This window comes from Equus asinus, chromosome 2 (genome assembly GCF_041296235.1).
Source record: "Equus asinus isolate D_3611 breed Donkey chromosome 2, EquAss-T2T_v2, whole genome shotgun sequence".
NCBI classification, from domain to species: domain Eukaryota; kingdom Metazoa; phylum Chordata; class Mammalia; order Perissodactyla; family Equidae; genus Equus; species Equus asinus.
The window spans coordinates 78,358,949-78,382,884 of record NC_091791.1 but is presented as its reverse complement, the minus strand read 5'-3'; the positions used below and the strand labels follow the sequence as shown (position 1 = coordinate 78,382,884).

Below are 23,936 nucleotides of genomic sequence, written 5' to 3'. Positions count from 1 at the left end.
GGGACAGGAGCTGATCAGTGGGGTCCTCTACTGCATCTTCCTGCAGGGTGGGCAGGTGCCCCACATCAGCCACAGAGTCCGGTGCTGGCTCATGGTGAGTGTAGGCAACGAGGAGACTCCACACCCAGGACCCTGATTCAGCCAAAGGCAGCCCGGGGCCCCAGAAGCCACCCTGATACTCCCCTGGGCTCTTTTCTAGAATCCTGCTCCCAAAGAAATCTGGGTCCCCAAGTTCTCCCCCAACACACCCTCACTGCCTAGCTCTGCTGTGGCCACATGCAAAGTCATTGTCCACATATTTGTAGGAATATCACAAAGATAATGTTATACATTTTCACTTCACATGAAGTCAAGAGTATTGCTATTTTTCTACAGATTTTCCTGTTTCAACTCCTGTCCGCAGGTGCACTTGTTGTCTTGCCAAGCCTTCCGCACCTTCTCCAGGTCTTACACATCATCGTGATCAGTAGGGATGTCTTTACCCAAAGCCACAGGGGGCTCATGGTACTATGTCTGTTTCTCTGCAACTTACTGTCTCAGGGAACTCATCCCCGTGGCCCCTCCAGGTCGGGGGCTGGGCTCACTGGGCTGTACAACATTCCAGAAGGGAGACCAGGTACCACAGCGATTCAGCCCTTCACTGATGTGGGAGCTTGACCTGATTCCCATCTCACCCTTTCAACGTGCCGCATGACCATCCCACATGTCTTAACATCCTGATCCCTCCCACCCCAGGATAAGCCTCTGTGTTCTCATCTCTAGAATGGGATGCTGTGTCAGGAATCACAGGGGGGATGCAGGTGGTACAGGGCGGTGCTGTGAATACTCTGCTAACAAAACAACCTCAGATGCTAATATATATAATCCTTCCCCACCTCACATTCTACTTTAATACCAAGAACCATTTTTCTGCTGAGGGCGTTCATGTCCCACCTCCTGCCACAGGTCACCTAGTGCTTGGGGATTTGTCCTGAGCTTCTGCTCCACCCTCCTGGTGTCCATGGTGCTGCTCTGACAGCATTTCCTCTTCTGTCCCACCCCAGGGTGAAAATGTGTCCACAGTGAAATGGAAGAGACCCGCATGGTGTGGACCGTCCAGGGAGGCAGGCCAGAAAAGCAAGTGGAGCACCTGGTGTTCGCCTTCCTGGGCAGTGACCCCTCATACGTGCCCACCCTCCTGGGCACCTGCAGAGCTTCTGCCAACACCCAACAGCACTCGACCTGCTGTTCAAAGGCGAGCACTAAGTCCGTCCACGAGACAGTGGTGTTTTGGTGACTTACTAGCTGTGAGACTTCAGAATGTCACTGCCCCTCTCTGAGCCTCAGTTTGCTCCTGTGAACCTTGGAGTGAATAGAGCACCAACCTCATAGGGTTATTTTCAAAACTAAGTGGGTCCACCATGGAAAGTGCTGTCCGGGTGCCTGGCCCTGGGGCAAGAACTGCTGCAGGGCCATGTTTGTGCTAATTTATCATTTCCCTCATGCCATGACGAAGCCTCTGCCTCATTCATCACTGTTCTTGTAGCCTTGGGCTAAAGTGTTTTCCCATTGGAAAATGAGATTTGAGATTCCATTAGTGGTTCCTTTTCATGGGTAAAGTCTGAGGAGGGATCCTTGGGGGTGAGCAGGGAGGCCACAGGCCCACTCATATATCCATGATGGGGCTGGTTGGGGCTCATTCATTTATCAAACATATAGGAAGCCCCACTAGTTGCAGGCACTTATCTCTGTATGACCATAATCCAGCGCACAGAGCAGACAAGTCCTGCCTCTCAGGGCTTCCATTCTAGTCGGGAGTCAGAATGTCACACTAGACATCACAAGAAGGTAGTGTCCACACTACAGCCGATGTAACGCCCTCCTGGCCTCCTCTAGATGGATGCATCCTCCCTCATTCTGATGAGGATGGCAGTCACTAGTATCAATTAAAAATGTGAATGGGCTTTGATTCAAGAAGGAGCAACTCCCTTTTCCAAAGAACTGTGTGGAGATGTGGGGTTCTGTGGATGAGGAGGGGATGGCAGAGCCCTGGATCCAACATCTTATGATTCTTGCTTGAGGGCAGAAGTCTGAGCGCTTCTCCTGGCAAAAAGGAAAGGAGTCAGAGAGAGCTACAGATGGGGCTGTGGATGCTGTGGGGATTAGAGGGGAGGTCAGAGGACAGAGTCAGCCCTGGAAATAGCCCTTACCCATTCCAGCCCTGCCTCCACCCCCATCCTGGGACCCAGAACAGGAGGTGTGGAGAGCATCCTGCTCATGAATCTGGTGGAACCTCAACAGCGGGGGCTCGGCTGGTGCTCAGGGGACTCAGTGAGGGCTCTGGGGCCGGCTGAACCCACACTGTGGGAGATGAGTGGCAGTGGCAGGAGGAGACCCACATGGAGCATCTAGAGAATTAGGCAGATATAGGTGAAGGAGGTAAGTTTGAGGAACTGGGAGAGCCCTGGGAATCCTGAGCAGGAGACAGAGTTCATATGTTCTTCATCGGTCAGATTTTCATGGAGCACCTACTGTGTGCCAGTGAGTGCAATGAACAGAGCAGACACTCCTCGTCCTCATGGAGTTGACATCCCAGTGGGGAAGAGTCAGGGAGACAGACAGAGGTGTGTGCCAGGCTTTCCCAAAGAAGTGGAGAAGTGGTCACATCGATGGATCAAGGGCTCTCACTTCAGAAGGCTTTTTACCAGCCCCTCCTTGGTGACCAGGCCTGCCTCCGCCACAACTGCCAGAATGGAGGTGGACATGGAATAAGGCTGGCCTCTGGGTGGGCAGGAGCAGAAGGCACAGAGGCCCAAGTCCCCAAAGGGATGCCCTGGGAAAGGAGTGTGGAAGGAAACCAGGCCTCTGACTCAACTACCCCCAGGATCATCTCCTCAATCCTGGGCACCTGACTGGACCAGGATTTCCACCAGCCACCAGTATTTCCCTGCCTGAAGATGCTACTGGCCTACACTGGGCTCAACATGCCGGCTCGGACCTGGAGCGCCATGCCCACCCGCTTCTGGCACAGCTAGAGCACCTTAAGCCCATTGAGGGTGAGGAGGACTGAGGGTGAAGACTCAGGGTGGGTGATGTGGGCTGTGGGGAGCAGTGGGGCTGGGTCACACAGAGCTGAGCCTCCGGAGGCTAGAGTTGGGTCAGGAGCAATGAGTAGCCTCAGATCACTATTCCCACCCACTGCAGTCTGGAACACTTCCTGGGGGTGGGTTCCTGGAAGAAGACTTCATCGATTGACAGAGAGGTTTCCTGTGTATTTGGAGGGCACATGGAAAGGCAGTCATGTTCATGATATTTTCAGTCATGTTCATGATATTTTCTCCTCTTGGAGCTACAGTACCAGCTCCAGAGCAAGCTCTAGAACCACTTCAAGAGTTAGTGCCAGCTCCCATTCTACTGCCCACTACAGTTCCAGAGCCAGAGCCAGCTCAAGCCACAGCTCTCATTCAATTCAAGAGCTCAAACAAGCATATATGTCAGCTATAATTCCTGAGCCAGGGAGTGCTCAAGCCACAGCTGTCATTCAAGCTCAAGAGCTAGAACAAGCACCTACATAAGCTCCAATTCCAGAGCCAGGAAAGGTTCAAGCAACACCTCCCACCTAATGTCCAGAGCTAGAACCATCACGAAAACCTATTCTAGTATGAGCTCCAAAACTCCAGCAAGTTCCATCAACAGCTCCAGCTCCAGAGCACAAGCCAACCACAGCAAGAGCACTACCGCCAGCTCTTGAGCCCCATAGTGCTTTGGCACCAGCTCCAGTTCTAGAACTAAAGACAATAACAGACCCCGTTCTCAAGGCAACACTGGTGCCAGAGCCAGTTCCTCCCCCAGTATACGAGAGCTGGTACCAGCTCAGCAACCAGCGCCAGCTCCTGCAATGCCTCCAGGGCCCGATCACGAGCTGTAACTCACACCAGCTGCAGCCCCAGAGACTTCCTTCCCCTCCCCTATAATTCCACTTTTTAAATTTTTGTTTTTCCTTATATTTACTCAATATTTTACTATATTCTATCATATAAAATTGACAAAATAAAATTTAACTCTTTGATCACTTTAAATGGGACATTAAGTACATTCACAATCTTGCATAATCCCCACTGCTGTCTATTCCAGAACATTTTCATCAAAGAGAAGCTCCGTATCTACTAGTCAGTCCCTCCTCCTTCCTGTCACCCAGCCCCTGGCACCGACTATCTTCTTTATGTCTCTATGGATTTATCAAAACGGGGCTGTCCATATCAGAGGAATCATATAATATGTGGCCTTCTGTGTCTGGCTAAATAATGCATGAGGAGACTGATTAATGATCATTTTTATTTCAACAGAAGTAATTATTTTTATTAACAAGGACAATCCTTGATCCATGAAAGATTATGTGTAGGAAATGATGCCTAAATATTAAATGTTTTCATTACCTTGGGATAGGGAACACTTTCACATGTATGACACAAGAGCCAGCAACATAAGGGAAATATCTGAACAGTGAGACACTTAAAATCTTTTCTTTTTTGGATTGGCAATGTGTGAATTTTTTCTAACATATATTTTTTAAAAATTGATATCACATATTAAATGTTATCCATTTATCACAAATCTCTTAATTAATAATGTACTTTATATGGTTTTTTAAAGTTTAAGATAAAGATAATGTTTATTTATTAAAATAAGGATTTAAATATGGACTAATAAAGGAAGATATACTCCTCCTACCAAGAAATAGTTGCCCACAGCACGTGGCGTCCATCCTTCCATCCCTTCCCTTTAAGTGCAGGTGGCAGGTGTGTGTGTTTGAGGGTGTGGGGTGGGGATTCCAGGGCTGTGCTCTTCTTTAACCTGATGTCCCCACAGGTGGACATGCACAGTCAGTCCTGTCCCCTTGTGCATTCTCAGTGGCCACACATCACGACTTACTCAGCATCCCCGGCTGTTGAACAATGGGGCCATTTCCAATTTTTCACTCCCATAATTGTGCTGAAAGGTACAACTGTGTCCATAAATCTCTATTCTTTTAGGACTGATCCCTATAAATGGAATTTCTGGAACACAATATGTCCACGTTTTAAGGTATTGCTGTGGCTTCCATTACCTGCGGTCTCTTTATGAAGTTTAAGCTTTGTTTGGGAAAGCAGGGACTCCAGAGACACTTGGTTGAACATAAGCATTTTGAGGAAGTTGAAAAAGCCAGCAGTGGAGGCCATCAGGATACCTGGGAGTGATCCATGGAGCAGGGAGGGCCCCTGAAGACCCCACCAGATACCTCTTCCACAACACCCACTGCTCCATGCCCTGGACCATGTGTCTCCCAGCCCCTTCTATGACACACCCCAGGCCCCACCCAGCAGCCACCCCAGCCCCTCCTGCTCCATAACTCAGCCTCTGGGCAAAGCCAGACCCTGCCATCTAGGACAGAGGAAGGTACAGTCCAGGCCACTCCTGTCTGCCATCTTCCCCCATGCCAGAGTCCCTTTCTCTCCACAGGAAAGCTCCTCTAAGGGCACGTCAGCGTGTTGTAGGCATGACCTTGAATGTGTTCAATCCAGGTGAAGTTCTCAGTTGCAACAGCAGGACCCACTTGAGCTTGTGTGAGCAGAAGAGGCCTTTATAAAGCACGTCAAGGGCTCTTGGAAGCTGCGTGAAGGTCATAGGCTCAGGCCAGGGTATTGGAGCTGGGCACAGCCCCAAATCACCCCTCAGGCTCCTCCAGCAGTGACCCCCTGTGCCCAGCCCTGTGCCAGCCCCCGGCCCTGCTATCCCTCACATTAGGCTTCTGTGTTGGAGAGAGCTCTGCCTCCTGCCCAAGACTCCAAGTGAGGATGAAAAAGGGAGCCCTATTCTCCCTCAAAATAAGATCAAGTTGAGTCCTCTGGTCAGAGGCTGTTGAGTGAGGCCATGGTCAGCGATCTCTCTCTTCTCTGGGGATCCAGAGATGGATCCCCCATGCAGAGAACATTGGTCTTCATTGGGAAGAAACTGGAGCTCTCCATAGAGGTAGAGAAAGTGAAATCCCTGATTGAATGGGGGCAGGGGAGAGCAGAGATCAGCGAGGACTAAGGGGAAGGGTTGCCATGGGCTGTGTCGCTGCCCTTATGAATAGGGGCACGGGCTCTGTGTTGGATTGCAGGAAGGGGCCAGGAATCATCCTGCCAAAGTTTCATCCAAAACCACATTCTCCTCCAGAAAACATCTTCAATTCTGACCACCAAAATGACTGTGGGCTACCTGGCAGCCATGGAAGCCCAACATGCTGCCTACCTTGTGAGCAGAGAGGAGGGATGAAAAATGCATGACCCAGGGCAGAAACATTTCCTGCCTCGGCAAAGAGGGTGCCCTGTCATTGGAGCAGAAAACGCATGCACGGAATCCCAGAATGCAGATCTCAAAATGTAGCATGTCACTGTCTACAGACACTAAGATCCGAGCCAAGTATGGAGCTGGCACTGGAGTTACTTACTCATAGAGATACTTTTATCTCTGGAGTTGGTAGTAATGATTGTTCTTGAGATATACATCTTTGCCAACAGTTTCTAATTTCTGTGCGTGTGTGTTAATTATAGCCATTGCAGTGGGTGTGGAGTGGTATCTCATTGTGGTTTTGATCGGCATCTCCCTGATATCCAAGGATATTGATCATATTTTCATGTGTTTGTTGGTTATTTGTATATCTTCTTTGGAGAAGTGTCTCTTCAAGTTCTTTGCCCATTTTAGTTGGTTTATTTGTGTTAGATATTCTGAGTACAAGACCTCTGTCAGATTTATCATCTGTAAATAATTTCCACCATCCTGTGGGTTGTTTTTTCACTTTCTTGAGAGTACCCTGTGATAGCAAACAACAAAATGTTTTTATCTTGAGGATGTCCAATGCATCTGTCTTTCTTTTATTCTTTTTGGTGTCATTTTTAAGAAACCAATGCCAAATCCAAGGTCGTGAAGACTTGCCCCTAAGTTTTCCTCAACATTTTTGTAGTTTTAGCTCTTAAGTTGAGGTCTTTAATCCATTTTGGGTTAATTTTTTATATGGTATTAGGCAAAGATCCAAATTCAGTCAGGAACTCATAATATTACATATCTGAATACATAAAGAGGGACATCTTCCAGTTAGTGGATTACCTTATACTTGTCACTTGTAGAGAATTTTCATTATATTCCAAAGAAGTGGAAGAATAAAAGCAAATAAACACTCCTTAAAGAATTTTTCTTAAGTTAAAAGACATGTTCTGAAGAAGGCTAGCCTGTAAAGTAAATTTTTGCAGTGGATCAGCGTCGGTGTCGTAAGCAATCACACACTGCTCACTGGTGGACTCACGGGAAATTGTATGAGTGCTCCAGGGCTCCTCGGTTTTCGCTGCAATAAAAGCCGACATTCAAACTTAGACTCCTTCACACTCCTTTGCTGTTAGTAAAAAACCAAATTCTGTAAGATTCAATGTTTTGGAGGTGCCCTCCAGTGGAAGTCCTTGACTTGTCATTTCACATTGTGAAAAAATAGGCCCCTCCCCCAGTGCAATATTTTAGGGAGTATTTATTGAGTACCCGAGTCAGGCCCTGGGTTGAATGGCAGAAAACAGTCAAGATCACTGCCTCACAGAACCCATAGGTGGTGGGATAGAAAAGTGATGGAAAAAACCAGTCTACAACACTGCTCTGTATGTCAGGTTTAAAGAAAATAGCACATCAAATCAAAGCACAGTTTTGGAATCCTTCTGATTAAACAATAAAACATTTTAGAAAATTTGAAAATTATCACTCAACATATCTATATACTGTCATTTAAATTTATGTTTTCCAAAAATAGAATTTTTATATATTCCCAGTTATTTCTTCTTAATATAATTACTTGCTCATGTCATTAAATATTTTTGAAAATATCATTTTAATGGCTGCACAGTATTTCTAAAAATATCTCATACATAAATTACCTGCTTATATAGTTCTTGTTGCCATTTTCTTCCACCAACAATATCTTATCTCTGAAAATGAAGATCAGTTGGTGTCATCTCCAAGCATCTTCCCATTCTAAGATAATTCACTGAACTTTCAGAGCACTTTCTACTTTATCCTTTTCTCTCTTAGAATGGCAGGCACTTAATACCATGTCCTTTCTCCTTCTTTAGACTTGTAACTTCCCCCAGGCCAGGACTCTGCTGAATCAATTCTGTGTCCCTCTTCAAGCCCTTAGTACTGTGCTTGGCCTACGGCAGATACTCAATAAGGATTTGAGAAACACAATAAATCCAAATGAATTACTCTCTGTTGCAGAGAGCTTCAGTTCATCAAAATCCATTCTCCTCTTCTTTGGACAACAGTGAACTACATTTCCCAGCTTCCTTTGCATTAGGTATGGCCATGTGACCAGTTCTTGCCAATAGAAGAAGTGAAAGTGCTGTGTGCCTTTCCAGACATGGCCATGAAATCTTCCCACAGGCATTTCTTCCTGCTCTTTCCCCTTTTGCTGACGGATGTAGATGGGGATATGGACCTATGGATGGTGAAGGCACATGATGAAAGAATTCTGGGATCCTAAAGAACCACAGGCAGAACTGTTGCCTCCCCAACCTGAACACCCATCCAGGACTGATATGTGGGCAAATATATAGTGATATGTCACTGAATTATAGGGGTTAACTGGTATTTCAGCATAACCTAAGTAATGCATCTGTTTAGAAACTTAAACATAGGATTAAATTAAATGGGTATCTGTCTGGTACATTTAAAATGACAAAAGTCAATTTGGCCTGCCAGCTTTACCCCTCCAGTTTGAACTTGATAGTCTGTCTCAGCCATTTAGCCTCAGAGAACTTCATCCCTCAAAATATTTTTATTCTGTGTTGATTAACATTGAAATCAGAGTTACACCAATATTTTAAATCTTCTTGAGAATGTATTTTCCAGAGCTAACTTCAATAAGACATTTTAATTCCTTATTCTTTTTAAAAAAAATATAGCACAGTGCGAGTGACATCAGCATCATGGCAGAATGCATTGCTCCCTTTGCCCCTCTCCTCTAAGTCACAACCAATCAGACATCCACTGACCAACAAAGGACTCTCTGCATAGAACACCAGAATGCCTCTGAGATCCAAACATCTATACATCCAAAGGGGGGAGGATTGGACCTCCTGGAGGCAGTGGAGCCAGAGGACCAGGAGCGGCAACAGCTCCCAAGACTGGAGGTTCCAGGAACTGCAGCCATGCCTGGGACCAGAGGCCCCAGGACCTGAGGCAACACCCACAAATGGAGGCCCCAGGAATCCAGTTAGCCCACACTCTGGGAGGTGCCAGGAATCACTGCAGGCCCACAGCCAGAGACTCCAGGAACCCCAGTGGTAACTATGACCCAGCACCCTCTCCCTTCCCCGGTAGCAGCACCACCAACACTGGCCCTTCCAGCAAGGGCTACATCCAAGACCCAGATACCCCTGACAGCAGCAGCAGTGCTTGTGACCTGAGGTTCCAAAAAGTGTACCAGCACCAAAGACCAGAGGCTGCAGGGGCCACAGTGGCACTTATGGCTCAGCTCCTATCTCTCTCCCATCAGTGGTGGGTGGTACCCATGACCTGAGGCTTCAGGAGCAGCAACGGTGCCTGGAAGCCAGCCCCTGGCAGTGGCACTCCCCAACAATGTGCCCTGCCAGCAGCAGGGTCTGCATACAAGACTCCAGGTCCCACAGCAGCAGTGGCAGTGCCCTTGACTTGAGATTCCAAGAACCACACAGGTGTCAGAGACCAGAGGCTTCAGGAGCCCTGGCGGTGTTCGAGACACAGGTACTCCTCCCTCTGTGGTGGTGGTGGTGAGGCCCACAACCCTGGCCCACCTGGTAGTGGCAGCAACACCTGTGAACCCAGTGCCCCAGCAGTGATGTTGCCAGCACACCCAAATAACCTAGGAGCAACAGTGCAGGCAGTGCACACAGCAGCAGTGCACACAACAGCAGTGCACACAGCAGCAGCAACCAAGTCAATGAAGAGCCTGTGCATAGACAGGTAAGAGCAACAGCAGAGCCCACAATCCCAGTGCCTCTAAGGTGCAGAGGTGCCCAGAAACTCCAACCCCCCCCCCAACTTGTAGCAGTGGCACCTGCAGACCCAACAAACCCAAATGTGGTAGATGTGCCCAGGATGCCAGCTCTCATCCCATTATTCCCCTCCCCACTGCCACAGTGGGGGAACATGTGACCCAGGTGACCCCGGAAGCAGCAGAGGTGCTAGCAGCCCAGTGATCCTGGTGGCAACACCCATAACTGCAGTGATATCATAAGTAGCAAGGCAAAAGCAACCTTGGAGGTACAAGTAGCACAAGGAGGACACTGATGATGCCTCTGGCAGAGGCACCAGAGGATGGAAAGTGCAGGCTCTCAAATACAAAAGGAAGCAGCTCAGAATCAAAGTAAGCAAAGCTTTACCTAAATAAGAAAGGTGTTTGCTACCACAAATGTGCTGGCAGAGGAACAACTCATCAAGCACCATGAAGACCTATAGTAACACAGTAGCACATAAAGAAAAGGACAACTCTCCAGAAACCAGACTTGAATGCTTGAAAGATGGCAATCTAACTTACAGAAAATTCAAAACAGCTGTCAAGAAGAATCAACAGGTTACAAAAAAAACTCAGAAAGACAGTTCAGTGAACTCAGGAGTAAAATTAATGAAGAGAAGGAGTACTTCACCAAAGAGATTGAAACTCTAAAAAAAGGAAACAGAAATTCTGGAGCTGAAGAACACAGTAAATGAGATAAAGAATAAGTGAGAAAGCATTGGAAATAGTGAAGACCATACGGAAGAGAGAATTAGCAAGTTCAAAGATAGAAATCTAGAAGTGATGCAGGTAGAAGAGGAGAGAGAACTAAGACTTTTTTTAAACGGAGAAATTCTATGAGAAATAACCAACTCAATTAGGAAAAGCAACATAAGGCAAATGGATATCCCAGAAGGAGAAGAGAGGGAGAAAGGAGTAGAGAGCTTATTTAAAGAAATAATAGCTGAGAACTTCCCAAACCAGAGGAAGGAACTGGATATACAAGTACATTAAGTTAATAGAACATCTAATTACCTCAAGGCAAAATGACTTTTCTCCAAGGCACATTATATTAAAACTGTAAAATCAATGACAAAGAAAGAATATTAAGGGTGGCCACACAGAAGAAAATACCTTACAAAGAAACCCACACTAGGCCATCAGTGGATTTCTCAACATAAACTCTACAGGCTAGGAGAGAGTGGAATGATATATTCAAAATATTGAAAGATAAAAGCTATCAGCCAAGAACACTCTATCCAGAAAAGTTATTCTTCAAGTATGAAGGAAAAATAAAGGTTTTCCCAGACATACAAAAGCTGAGGGAGTTCATCACCACTAGACTTGCCTTACAAGAAATATTGAAAGGAGCCTTCCTACCTGAAACAAAAAGGCAAAGGTATACAAAGCTTTGAGGAAGGTGATAAATAGAATCAGAAAATTGCAACTCTATATCAGAATAGGTTAGTAAATACTTAATTATAACATAAAGTCTAAAAGGAAAGAAAGCATTAAAAATAACTATAACCACTTCAACTTGGTATCAAACTCACAATACAAAAAGAGATCATTTGGGACAACAAAAACATAGAAGGGTAAGAGGAAAAGGACAGAATCATCATAGGCAAATGGAGATAAGATACTATCAGCAGAAAAAGGACTGTCTCATCTATGAGATCTTTTATACAAACCTCATGGTAACCACAAAACAAAAATTCAGAGCAGAGTCACAAAACATAAAAAAAGAGGAATCTTAGAAATACATCACAGAAAATCAGCAAACAGAAATGGCAGACAGAAACACAAAGAAAAGGAAACAAAGGAAATATAGAACAATGAGAAAATAAAAAATAAAATGGCAGTATTAAGCCCTCATATATCAATAATCACCCTAAATGTAAATGAATTTAATTCACCAATCCAAAGACACAGAGTGACTATATGGATTAAAAAACAAGACCCCAAAATATGCTGCCTCCAGGACACCCACTCAGCTCTAAAGACAAACACAGACTCAGAGTGAAGAGATACTCCAAACAAAAGGGAAAAAGAAAGTGCTGTAGCCATACTTACATCAGACAAAGACTTCAAGCCAAAAAAGATAAAAAGAGACAAAGATGAACATTATATAATGATAGAAGGGACATTCTACCAAGAAGACATAATACTGATCAACATACATGCAGCTAACATAGAAGCACCAAAGTGTGTAAACTATTAGCAGATCTAAAGGGAGAAATTGACAGCAACACAATAATAGTAGGAGACCTCAGCACTCCACTTACATCAATGGATAGATCATCCAAACATAAAATTGACAAGGAAACATTGACTGTAAATGAAACACTAGACCATATGAACTTAATAGATATTTATAGAATACTCCATTTAAAAGCAGCAGAATACACATTCTTCTCAAGTGCACATGGAACAAAGATAGACCATATGTTGAGAAAAAAAACAAGCCTCAATAAATTTAAGAAGATTGAAATCATGTTAAGCATCTTTTCCAACCACAATGGTATAAAAATGGAAACCAACTACAAGAAGAAATCTGGAAAAGTCACAAATATGTGGAGACTAACCAACATGCTGCTGAACAACTACTGGATCAATGAAGAAATCAAAGGAGAAATAAAAATATATACCTGGAGACAAATGAAAATGAAAACACAACATATCAAATCCATGGGATGCAGCAAAAGTGGTACTAAGAGGGAAGTTTATAGCAATACAGGCTCACCTCATGAAACAAGAAAAACCTCAAATAAACAATCTAACACTACACCTAAAAGAACTAGACAAAAGAAGAACAAATGAAGCCCAATCAGTAGAAGGAAGGAAATAATAAAAACCAGAGTGGAAATAAATGAACTAGAGACAAAAGGACAATAGAAAAGATCAGTGAAACTAGGAGCTGGTTCTGTAAAAAAGATAAACAAATTGACAAACCCTTAGCTAGACTCACTAAGAAAAAAAGAGAAGAATTTCAAATAATATCAGAAATTAAAGAGGAGAAATTACACAGAATTACACAGAAATACGAAGGATGATAAGAGAATACTGTGAAAAACTATACATTAACAAATCAGATAACCTAGAAGAAATTGAAAAATTCTTAGAATCATACAACCTCCTAAAACTGAATCAAGAAATAGAGACTCTGAATAGATCAATCAGAAGTAAAGATATTGAAACAGTAATCAAAAACCTCCCAAAAAAACAAAAGTTCAGGACCACACAGCTTCTCTGGTTAAGTCTGCCAAATATTCAATGAAGATTTAATACTTATTCTTCTCAAATGCTTCAAAAAAATTGAAGAGGACAAGATGTTTCCTAACTCATTTTACAAGGCCAACATTACCCTGATACCAAAACCAGACAAGAACAACACAAAAAAGGAAAATTACAGGCCAATATCATTTTTGAACATAGATGCAAAAATCTTCAACAAATTATATTAGCAAATCAAATACAACAATACATTAAAAGGAAGATACACCATGATCAAGTGAGACTTATTCCAGAGATGCAAGGATGGTTCAACATCTGCAAATCAATTAATGTGATACACTACACTAACAAAATGAAGAATAAAAACAACACAATCATGTCAATAGATGCAGAGAAAGTATTCAACAAGATTCATCATCCATTTATGATAAAAACTCTCAATAAAATTGGTTCAGAAGGAAAGTACCTCAACATAACAAAGGCCATATATGACAAACCCAAAGCCAACATCATACTCAACAGTGAAAAACTGAAAGTCATCCCTCTAAGAACAGGAACAAGACAAGGATGCCCACTCTCACCACTCTTATTCAACACAGTATTGAAAGTCCTAGCCAGAGCAATTAGGCAGGAAAAGAAATAAAAGGGATCCAAACTGGAAAGCTAGAGGTAAAACTATCACTATTTGCAGATGACATGATTTTATATATCAAAAATCATAAAGAATTCACCAAAAAAACTATTAGAAATAATTCATGAATATAGTAAAGAGGCAGGGCAAAAAATCAAAGTACAAAAATCAGTTGTTTCTACACACTAACAATGAACTAGCAGAGAAATCAAGAATACAATTCCATTTTCAATTGCAACAAAGAGAATAAAATACCAAGGAATAAATTGAACCAAGGAGGTGAAAAACCTGTACACTGAAGAAAATAAGACATTGTTGAAAGAAATAGAAGATAATATAAAGAAATGGAAAGATATTCTGTGCTCATGGATTGGAAGAATTAACATACTTAAAATGTCCATATTACCTAAAGCAATCAACAGATTCAATGCAATCCCAATCAGAATCCCAATAACATTTTTCACAGAAATAGAACAAAGAATCCTAAAATTTATATGGAACCAAAAAAGACCCCAAATAGCCACAGTAATCCTGAGAAAAAAGAACAAAGCTGGAGGTATCACAATCCCTGATGTCAAAATATACTGCAAAACTATAGTCATCAAAACAGCATGGTACTAGCACAAAAATAGACATACAGATCAGTGGAACAGAATTGAGACCAAAGAAATAAACCCAGACATGTATAGACAGCTAATATTCAACAAAGGGGCCAAGAACACACAATGTAGAAAGGAAAGTCTCTTCAATAATGGTGTTGGGAAAACTGGACAGCCACATGCAAAAGAATGAAAGTAGACCATTACCTTACACCATACACAAAAATTAACTCAAAATGGCTTGAAGACTTGAATATAAGACCTGAAAGCATATAATTTCTAGAAGAAAACATCCACAGTACACTCTTTTTCATTGATCTTAGCAATATCTTTTTGAATATCATGTCACTTTAGGCAAGGAAAACAAAAGAAACAATAAACAAATGAGACTACACCAAACTGAAAAGCTTCTGCACAGCAAAGGAAAACGAAACGAAAAGACAACATACCAGTTGGGAGAAGATATTTATAAATCATATATCTGATAAGTGGTTAATATCCAAAATATATGAAAAACACATACAACTCAACAACAACACCAAAAACAACCAACCAACCACATCAAAAAATGGACAGACGATGTGAACACATTTTCTTACAAAGTATACAGAAGGCCAACTGGCATATGAAAAAATATTCAACATCATTAACTATTAGGGAAATGCAAATCACAATTACAGTGAGATACAATGATAACCTCACACCCAACAAAATGGCCATTATTAAAAAGAAAAGATATATAAAGTGTTGGAGAAAATGTGGATTAACAGGAACCCCTGTACACTACTTGTGGGAACACAAATGGGTGCAGTCACTAGAGAAAATAGTATGCAGATTCTTCAAAAATTTAAAAATAGAACTACCATATGATCCAGAACTACCATATATACCACTTCTGGGTATTTATCCAAAAAACACAAAAATACTAAATCGAAACTATATGCACCCCTATGTTCACTGCAAAATTATTCACAATAGCTAAGACTTGGAAGCAACCTGTGTGCCTAACAATGGGTTAATGGATAAAGAAGATGGGGTATATATAAACAATGGAATACTACTCAACCAAAAAAGAGATGAAACTCTTGTCATTTCTGACAACATGGATGGAACTTGAGGGTATTATGCTAAGCAACATAGACAGAGAAAGACAAATACTGTATGATTTCACTCATACGTGGAAGATAAATACATCCATACAGAGAACAGATTGGTGGTTACCAGAGGGGAAGGGGGTGGGGGGAGGGCAAAAGGGGTAAAAGGGGACATGTGTACAGCGATGGATGGTAAATAGACTTTTGGTGGTGAATACAATGCAGTCTATACAGACGTTGAAATATAATGATGTACACCTGAAATTTATATAATGTTATAAACCAATGTGACCACAATAAAAAAAATTTTTAAGCCAGTCATTTATACAAGATACATACAAGATATCATAAGAAATGCTATGCAACCATTAACACCATATTTTCAAAAATATTAAAGGGCAGAGATACTTACTCATATTAAATGAATGAGTGACTGGGAATATAGGGTAATCCCATTTTGGGAAAAACTATCTGAATTAGCTTAAAGTATACAAATACATTGAGCAATAGTTTTCCAATTTTCTAAAATGTTTCGTTGTTTAGAGAATCAGGAGGATACATAAATATGCTCTGCTGTGATGTATTATTTTCTTAAGACCAGATAACACAGAGCAGTGAGGTAGACCAGTTATTCCCACCAACCCTCTGCGGGTCCTGGGAGGCAGCGACATCCTCTCTGTTTCCTGCTGTGGAACCAGGGCCTGACCAGGTGCTCCATGAACACTCCCTGAAACACCGCCCTTGGCAAGAGGCCTGTGTCTTCACAGAGTGAAATGACAAGACAATGATTTCCATGAGGAGGCATCCTCAAAATGTAGACTCTTAGAGAATTCGACAGGGACCCCCTAAGGGAATCTCAATAACTTTTTCAAAGGAGAAAACAGCTCAGCCGAAGGCCATGGGGACAGCGAGGGATGAGGCAGAGGCTTCCTCATGGGCACAACGAAAATGATAAATTAGCACAACTACAGGCCCTGCAGCAGACCTGTCCATGAGGCCAGGCACCCAGACAGCACTTTCCAGGGAGGACCCACTTACTCCCTACAATAACCTAATGATATTGATCCTCTATTCACCCTACTGTTCAGAGGAGCAAACTGAGGCTCAGAGAGGGGCAGTGACATTCTGAAGTCTCACAGCTAGTAAGTCACCAAAACACCACTGTCTCGTTGAGGGACATAGTGCTCACCTTTGAACAGCAGGTCCAGCAATGTTGGGTGGTGGCAAAGCTCTGCAGGTGCCCAGGAAGGTGGGCACATAGGAGGGGTCAGTGCCCAGCAAGGCGGTAACCAGGCGCTCCACCTGCTTTTTCGGCCTGTCTCCCTGATGCGGGTCTCTTTCCTGTTCACTGTGGACACAGTTTCACCCTGGGGTGGGACAGAGGAAGGACATGCAATCAGAGCAGCACCATGGACACAAGGAGGGGTGGGGCAGAAGCTTAAAACAAATCCCCAAGCACTAGGTGACCTGTGGCAGGAGGTGGGACATGAGCACCTTCTTCAGAAAAATGGTTCTTGGTATTAAAGTAGAATTTGAGGTGGGGAAGGATTAAATATATTAGCATCTGAGGTCAGTTTGTTAGCAGAGTATTGACAGCACCGCCCTGTACCACCTGCATCACCCCTGTGATTCCTGACACAGCATCCCATTCTAGAGATGAGAACACAGAGGCTTATCCTGGGGTGGGAGGGATCAGGATGTTAAGACATGTGGGATGGTCATGCGGCACGTTGAAAGGGTGAGATGGGAATCAGGTCAAGCTCCCACATCAGTGAAGAGCTGAATCGCTGTGGTACCTGGTCTCCCTTCTGGAATGTTGTGCAGCCCAGTGAGCCCAGCCCCCGACCTGGAGGGGCCACGGGGATGAGTTCCCTGAGACAGTAAGTTGCAGAGAAACAGACATAGTACCATGAGCCCCCTGTGGTTTTGGGTAAAGACATCCCTACTGATCACGATGATGTGTAAGACCTGGAGAAGGTGCGGAAGGCTTGGCAAGACAACAAGTGCACCTGCGGACAGGAGTTAAAACAGGAAAATCTGTAGAAAAATAGCAACACTCTTGACTTCATGTGAAGTGAAGTTGTATAATATTATCTTTGTGATATTCCTACAAATAGGTGGACAGTGACTTTGCATGTGGCCACAGCAGGGCTAGGCAGTGAGGGTGTGTTGGGGGAGGACTTGGGGACCCAGATTCCTTTGGGAGCAGGACTCTAGAAGGGAGCCCAAGGGAGTATCAGGGTGGCTTCTGGGGCACCGGGCTGCCTTTAGCTGTTTCAGGGTCCTGGGTGTGAAGCCAGTGGCGGACTCTGTGGCTGGTGTGGGGCACCTGCCCACCCTGCAGGAAGATGCAGTAGAGGACCCCACTGATCAGCTCCTGTCCCGTCTCATGGGTGGAGCTCTGGAAAGACAGTGCCCGGCAGCCAGGCAGAAGCCTCACACTGGCTGGCTCTTTGCTGGTTCTCAGACCCAAAAGACTTCTCCACTCCAGACACATGCACACCACTGTCTGCACAGACCTCCCCCAAGGAGACAGAAAAGATGACAGCCTGAGGGCCTTGGATTCACACAGGCACAGATAAGAGGCACCTCAGCAATCCCCTTACCACCCTACCAGTCCAGTCCAGCGGTGTGACGACTTAGGACTACCAGGGTATCACTGCCCTGGGCGTGCCCTCCCCTCATGTCCCTCTTCCCCCGACACTGAAGAGGAGGGGATGTGGGGCCACCCAGGGAGGTCTCACAGAGGTGGCCTGGCCTAGATTGGCCTGCCCTAGGCTGCCTTATGTTACCTTCGGGGACCTCTGGCAAATGGCCAGAGGTGTCTGGGTCGAGCAAGGGTTGAACAAATGTCTGCAGCTTCCGAAAAGGCTCTCACTCCAGGCTTTCCGGAAACAAGAGCCCCGTTAAGAGGGGACACAGCAGGAGAACACATTTCTAACTGAAGTGTCTCTGGCCAAGTGGGCTGAGTATGGGGCTGTCACTGGAATGTGGGCGCCTGGTTACAGGGGTTCCAAGTTCTGTGGGGGTCTATCGCCAAGGAAGTGACTTCACTTTGGGGTTCTCTTCCTGAGTCCCCTTCTCAGACAACACCTATCCAAACAGCCCTCTGGGCTGCTACTGCTTACCCCCCATCTCCATGCAACACCCTAGCTGTGCACAGTTACACCAATACACCCTCTCCACGGGGCCCTGGGAAGGTCTGGGTGCAGCCAGGGTCCCAGCTTTAAGGAGACAGACCTGAGTTCAGACTCAACTCCTCATTCTTACCTGTTCTTGATCCTGGATAAGTCACTGTGTCTCTCAGGGGCTGTCTCCCCACGTTGACAATGGGGATTATTCTAGCATGGACTTCTACATATGTCCTCAGGCATATGTGGGATAACACCTATAAAATTGGACAGGTGGTGTCACATGTGGGTAGTGCCTCCAACTCTTTTCTCCCTCTGGTCCCTATCCTGTGTCTGATCCTCTTCTGACATCACCCCATACTCCTTATCTAATTTCAGTGTGTGTTTGTGTGCGTGCACATACGCACACGTGTATGTGAGTGGGCGCACGCGTGTGTCAGTGCTCATGTTCTGGATGCCCAGAATAAAACAGCCCTCCAACAGGCAGGGAGGGGCAAGAACTTCCTAAGATCTTAGGGTTTCTAATTTCCAAAGAAACCCTAAGAGAGGGCTTCAAGCCTTGGCATGGAAGGTCAAAACAGATCCTCACTCTGGACTCTGCCTGCTGTGTGCTATGTGGTAGTCCCCACCTGTTTATGGGCCTCAGTTTCCCAATTGTCCAATGAGAGATGGAGCCAGAGCTGCATAAGGGTGAGTTCAGCATGGATGTGGCACTGGGTCCCTCCACCCTGGGTGGGGTGTGGACAGGGGTGAACCCAAGGGGTTCCCCTGACTTGGGCTCCTCCTCAGACAAGATCTTGCCATTCGCCCATCAAGGCTGCCTAGTCCTCACTGTCACCCACATGCCACTCCCAAGTCTGTACCAGTTACACCAGCACAGACTGTTCCAGAGCCCCTGAGAAAGCCTTGTGCAGCCAGGACCCCAACTCTGAGGACACAGAGCTGAGTTTATACCTGCCTCTGCCTATTATGTGTCTGTACTTCTGAGCCAGGCACTCAACTTCTCCGGCCTTCCCATCTCCCCTCAGTGGCTCCCCATGAACCCCACCTCCTGGGGGACATGTCCTTGTGTCATCCTCTCCCCTTGACTGTGGACTGGACTTGGTGACTCCCTCTATCCCATAGAAGGTGGCAAAGTGATGCAATGTCACCTCCAATTTGGTTTTAAACAGTCAGTGCCTGATGTCCTGCTTGCCCTCACCCTTGTTCTCTCTCTCTGCACAGTTGTGTCTTCTTCTTGGCTAAACATCCCAAGACCTGTGCAGGGCTGGCTCCTTCTCATCATCCTGCTGGAAATATAAATGCCACCTCGGCACAGCCTTCTCTGACCCCTCACCTAGTGGAGCCCAGCACTCCCTTGTGGCATCTTGCTGTTTTCTGATACAGCACTTGCTCTTTTCTTTCATTTGTTTTTGTGTTCACGATTTTGTCCATTTTCCCTCCAGACTGTGAGCTGCTAGAGGGCAGGACCCCTGTGGGCTATTTTAGGTGCTGCAACAATTTGTGTGCTTAGGGCACAGATGCTGAATGAATGGATAGGAGGATTCCTCCCGCCACTGACAAGCTCGGATATTAGAGATGGATGCTCACAACGGGAGGTGCAGGTCAGTTCGCGGGCAGGGAATGTGCAGAATGAGTCCAGGTGACACCTTCCAGGCTCCAATTGTTCCAGGAGAACACATTGGACACATGACGCCCCCTGGTGGTAATCTCTAGTACAGCACCCCAATCAGGAAAACCCTTACACCTTTGTTAGAGAGACTTCAAGGCATTAACTCTCCTGGGCTCCAGGGCTGGGAGGGCGGCCGCGGGCGGGGCAATGGAACAGGATCTGTAGGATCCTGGGTCCTTGAAAGAAGCTTCCCCCGTGCACCTCCTGTCTGCATTGGCCCCGGGGTGTCTAGTTCCCTCACAAGAACTCCTGACAACAGCCAGTGCCAGGATTCTGGCCCCAATTCCAAATGAAGACCCTGAGGCTCTGACAAGGAGGTCTCTGCCCAGGTCCAAGGTTGAGTGATCCAGTGTCCTATCTCCTTCTCCTTTTCCCTTTGTCACCTCCCCAAGGTCCACTCCTCCTCTGAGTCCGTGCTCTATGGTCCCCTCCTCTGATGTCAGGGTTTCTGTCTGTATGTACCTGTGTGGATACCCAGAGAAAGCAATTCTACATGGGTGGGGTGGGCCAGGGTCCTGGGAGCTCTTATTCCCAAAGCAAACCCCATGGGAGGGATCAAACCCCATGAGAGGCCCAAACTCTCCCTTCACCTCTGGATGGTTCCCCCCAGTGCCCTGGGCCTGTCCCTGCCCCTTCTGAGCCTCAGTTTCCCAACTGGACAATGATGGGTTGAACAAGGAAGTGCATAAGCCTACACCCAGCCTGGCAGAGTTGCAGGGTCCCACCTCCCACCTCCCTGGGTTGGGTGTAGACTCCCTCACAGGTTGGAGGCACCCCAATGGCTCTGCGGACCCCTCTGACCTGCAGCCAGGAGGCCTTTTCAGCCTCACTTAACCTGTGGACTGAGGGAGGAGTGGTAGTTCCCCAAAGAAAAACTGAAGCACTGTATCTCCTAGAAGATGACACGGATGCAGAGCAGCCATTGATTGGGCTCTTCGGAATATATGGATGAACTTCACCCCTGCGTCTGCCATGGTACATACAGGATGTCTCCCTGACATTGGAAGTGTCTTGTCACAGTTCACATAGTGATTCAATGCAAAGCTAGTATTTCCTTTAAGATTAGATTTCCCTAATAAAGCAGAAAACCTGGAACAATATAGGCACAGACAAGAGAGAGCTTTTTTCCTTTTTCGTGTAAAAGAACTATGGACATGGACAGTCCATGCTGAGCCTCAACTGCACCCCACAGTAGTCAGCCATCATCTCTCATTCTGCCCCAGCATCTTAGTAGCTGGTGTTCATCCTTAAGGTAGTCTCTTGACCCAAGATGGCTGCTGGAGCACAAGCCTGGACCAGCCACCATGTCTTCATTCTGAGGCAGGAAGGAGGAAAGCTGAAGGGCCAAAGGGCCCACACAACTGTGTCTGCTCCTCCAAGCAGCCTCTCCAAAGCTCCACACAATCCTTCTGCTCACAATCATTAGCCCAAAGTTTATCCGACCACTCTTGGCTACAGGAGAGGTTAGGAATTAGAGCATTTATGTGATGCATTGCTGTCCTCAATAAAACTCAGTTTCTCTTCTTAAGGAAAAAAGAATGAAAACCATGGTGGGGACCAGTGCTCTTTCCCTGCACTAGACACCAGAATGAAGAGGAGGAGATGGAGTAATTTTCAGGTGAACTGGACGTTCCTCTACCGACCACACACTCTCTTTCCTTGGTGTTTCTTCATTCCCAGAGAAGTTAGAACCTGGGTTCCTAACCAGAATGTTTGAGCAGGAAAGGTTCTTTCAATTCCTAAAGAGGTGACTGGAACCACTGTGTAGCTTCATCTGCCTGAACCTTGCAAGTAGCTCTAAGAAATCCTCTTCTGTTCCCTAATGAGGTGGGAAGAAGTGGAGGGTGGTGGAGCCTTGTGGGCAAGCAGCGTGTTCGCAGACAGGGATAAAAACTGACTCTTGTCAATCAAAGAAGTGGGCTGAGTGGACAGCAGCATTTTGACCTTAAGGACACTGCGACCATCAACCGTGAATATTCCTAATAAAAATAATCCACACCAAATAAAACTGCCTGTGGTAAAATGTTATTGACTGAAAACTGATGGAAGGACAAGGTAATTTTGAAAAATTTTGATACGTATTATTTTAGTCAGGGAAGTTGAGTGGGTACAAACAGTTATTACAAAAAAAACTTACAAAGACAGAATCTATAGTCATGAAATTATCATGTGGACAAGAAATCCTGTCATTTATTTTTTTAAAAATTGATCCCATTTCATTAAATTAAAAATAAACATGGATAAATAATAAATAGTTTATTATGCTATATTTTCAATGCAGGATCAAGAAATTTAAATGTCTTATAGAAGTTTGATGTGGAAAATACTTTCTCAACACTATTTCTCAAATACTGCTATAAAGCAGCCAGACTCATAATAAACAATGGGGAAGGGACAGTCCCCTCAATAAATAGTGTTGAGAAAACTGGACAACCACGTGCAAAAGAATGAATCTGGACCACTATCTTACACCATACACAAAAATTAACTCAAAAGGGATTAAAGACTTGAATGTAAAACCTGAAACCATAAACCTCCTAGACAAAAACATAGGCAGTAAGCTGTTTGATATCTTGTTGAACCAAGCAGGAATCCTGGCCAGAGTATGTAGAAAACCACATAGCCCAACAGCACTTGAGCAAATAGCTCAGCCAGTGGTTCTGCCCATAAGAAGAGCCATGATGGCGGCCCCATCTGACCAGGGAATGTGGTGTGCAATTGTGCCTGATTCGAGATCCCAAACTACATACTCTGGTGGCCTTGAAGAGTGTTCTGCTGCCTCTCCAGGGCAAGGAAGCTATCATAGCCCACCTACCACTGAGTGTATCCCACGGCACCACCCAACCAGTAAGCCTGGCTGAAACACCTGGAGACCTGCATAGTTCAGCTGCACTTAAGCAAGGAACCTGGCCAGCAGCTCTGCACGGAGGAAGAACAAGGGATGTGGCCCCACATGGGCAGGTAACTCAGTGTGTAGTACTACCTGATTCAAGACCCCAAAAAACAAGCTTTGCTAAGCTTGGACACTGAGTTCTGCTGCCTCACCCAGGCAGAAAGTTAACTCATAGCACCACCAACTCTTTAGTGCAGCCCTCAGCCCTGCCCAAGAAGCAAATATGACCAGAGCGCCTGGGAATCTGTGTGGCCCAGCAGTACTGGAGCAGAGAGCCTGGCCCCTGGCTCTGCTCCTCTGCAGATCCAAGCCAGTGGCCCCATCTGGACAGGGAGCTTGTTGCACAGTTCTGTCTAATTCGGGACCGTCCAAAAATAAGCTTTGCCAGCCATAGAGACTGTAATGCCAGCTCAGCCAGATAGGGAAGCTAATTCATAGCCCTGCCTACTGGTGAGCATTGCCCCTAGATCTTCCCAACCGGAACTCAGGAACTCTAGCCAGAACACCCAGGAAGCTGCACAAACCTGCAAGACTTGAGCAGAGAACCTGGCTGACCACATTGCCATTCTTCCAAGCCAAGCTGGTGGCACTATCTGGCCAGGGGGCATGGTGCACAATTCTGCCTGACTCAGGAGCCCAAATAACAAGCCTTGTTGCCTTGGAGCTGGTT

The 23,936-nt window shown here is 45.4% G+C and overlaps 1 long non-coding RNA gene across 1 annotated transcript; it reads right to left on the bottom strand.

The window, feature by feature from the left end:
* Positions 1–1,311: 1,311 nt before the first annotated feature.
* Positions 1,312–22,481, bottom strand: LOC106827065 (uncharacterized). The gene is made up of 3 exons (XR_011496183.1): positions 18,841–22,481; positions 16,760–16,937; positions 1,312–7,342 (listed from the first exon to the last, which is right to left on the bottom strand). It is a non-coding gene; the product is annotated as an uncharacterized lncRNA (long non-coding RNA).
* Positions 22,482–23,936: the final 1,455 nt, after the last annotated feature.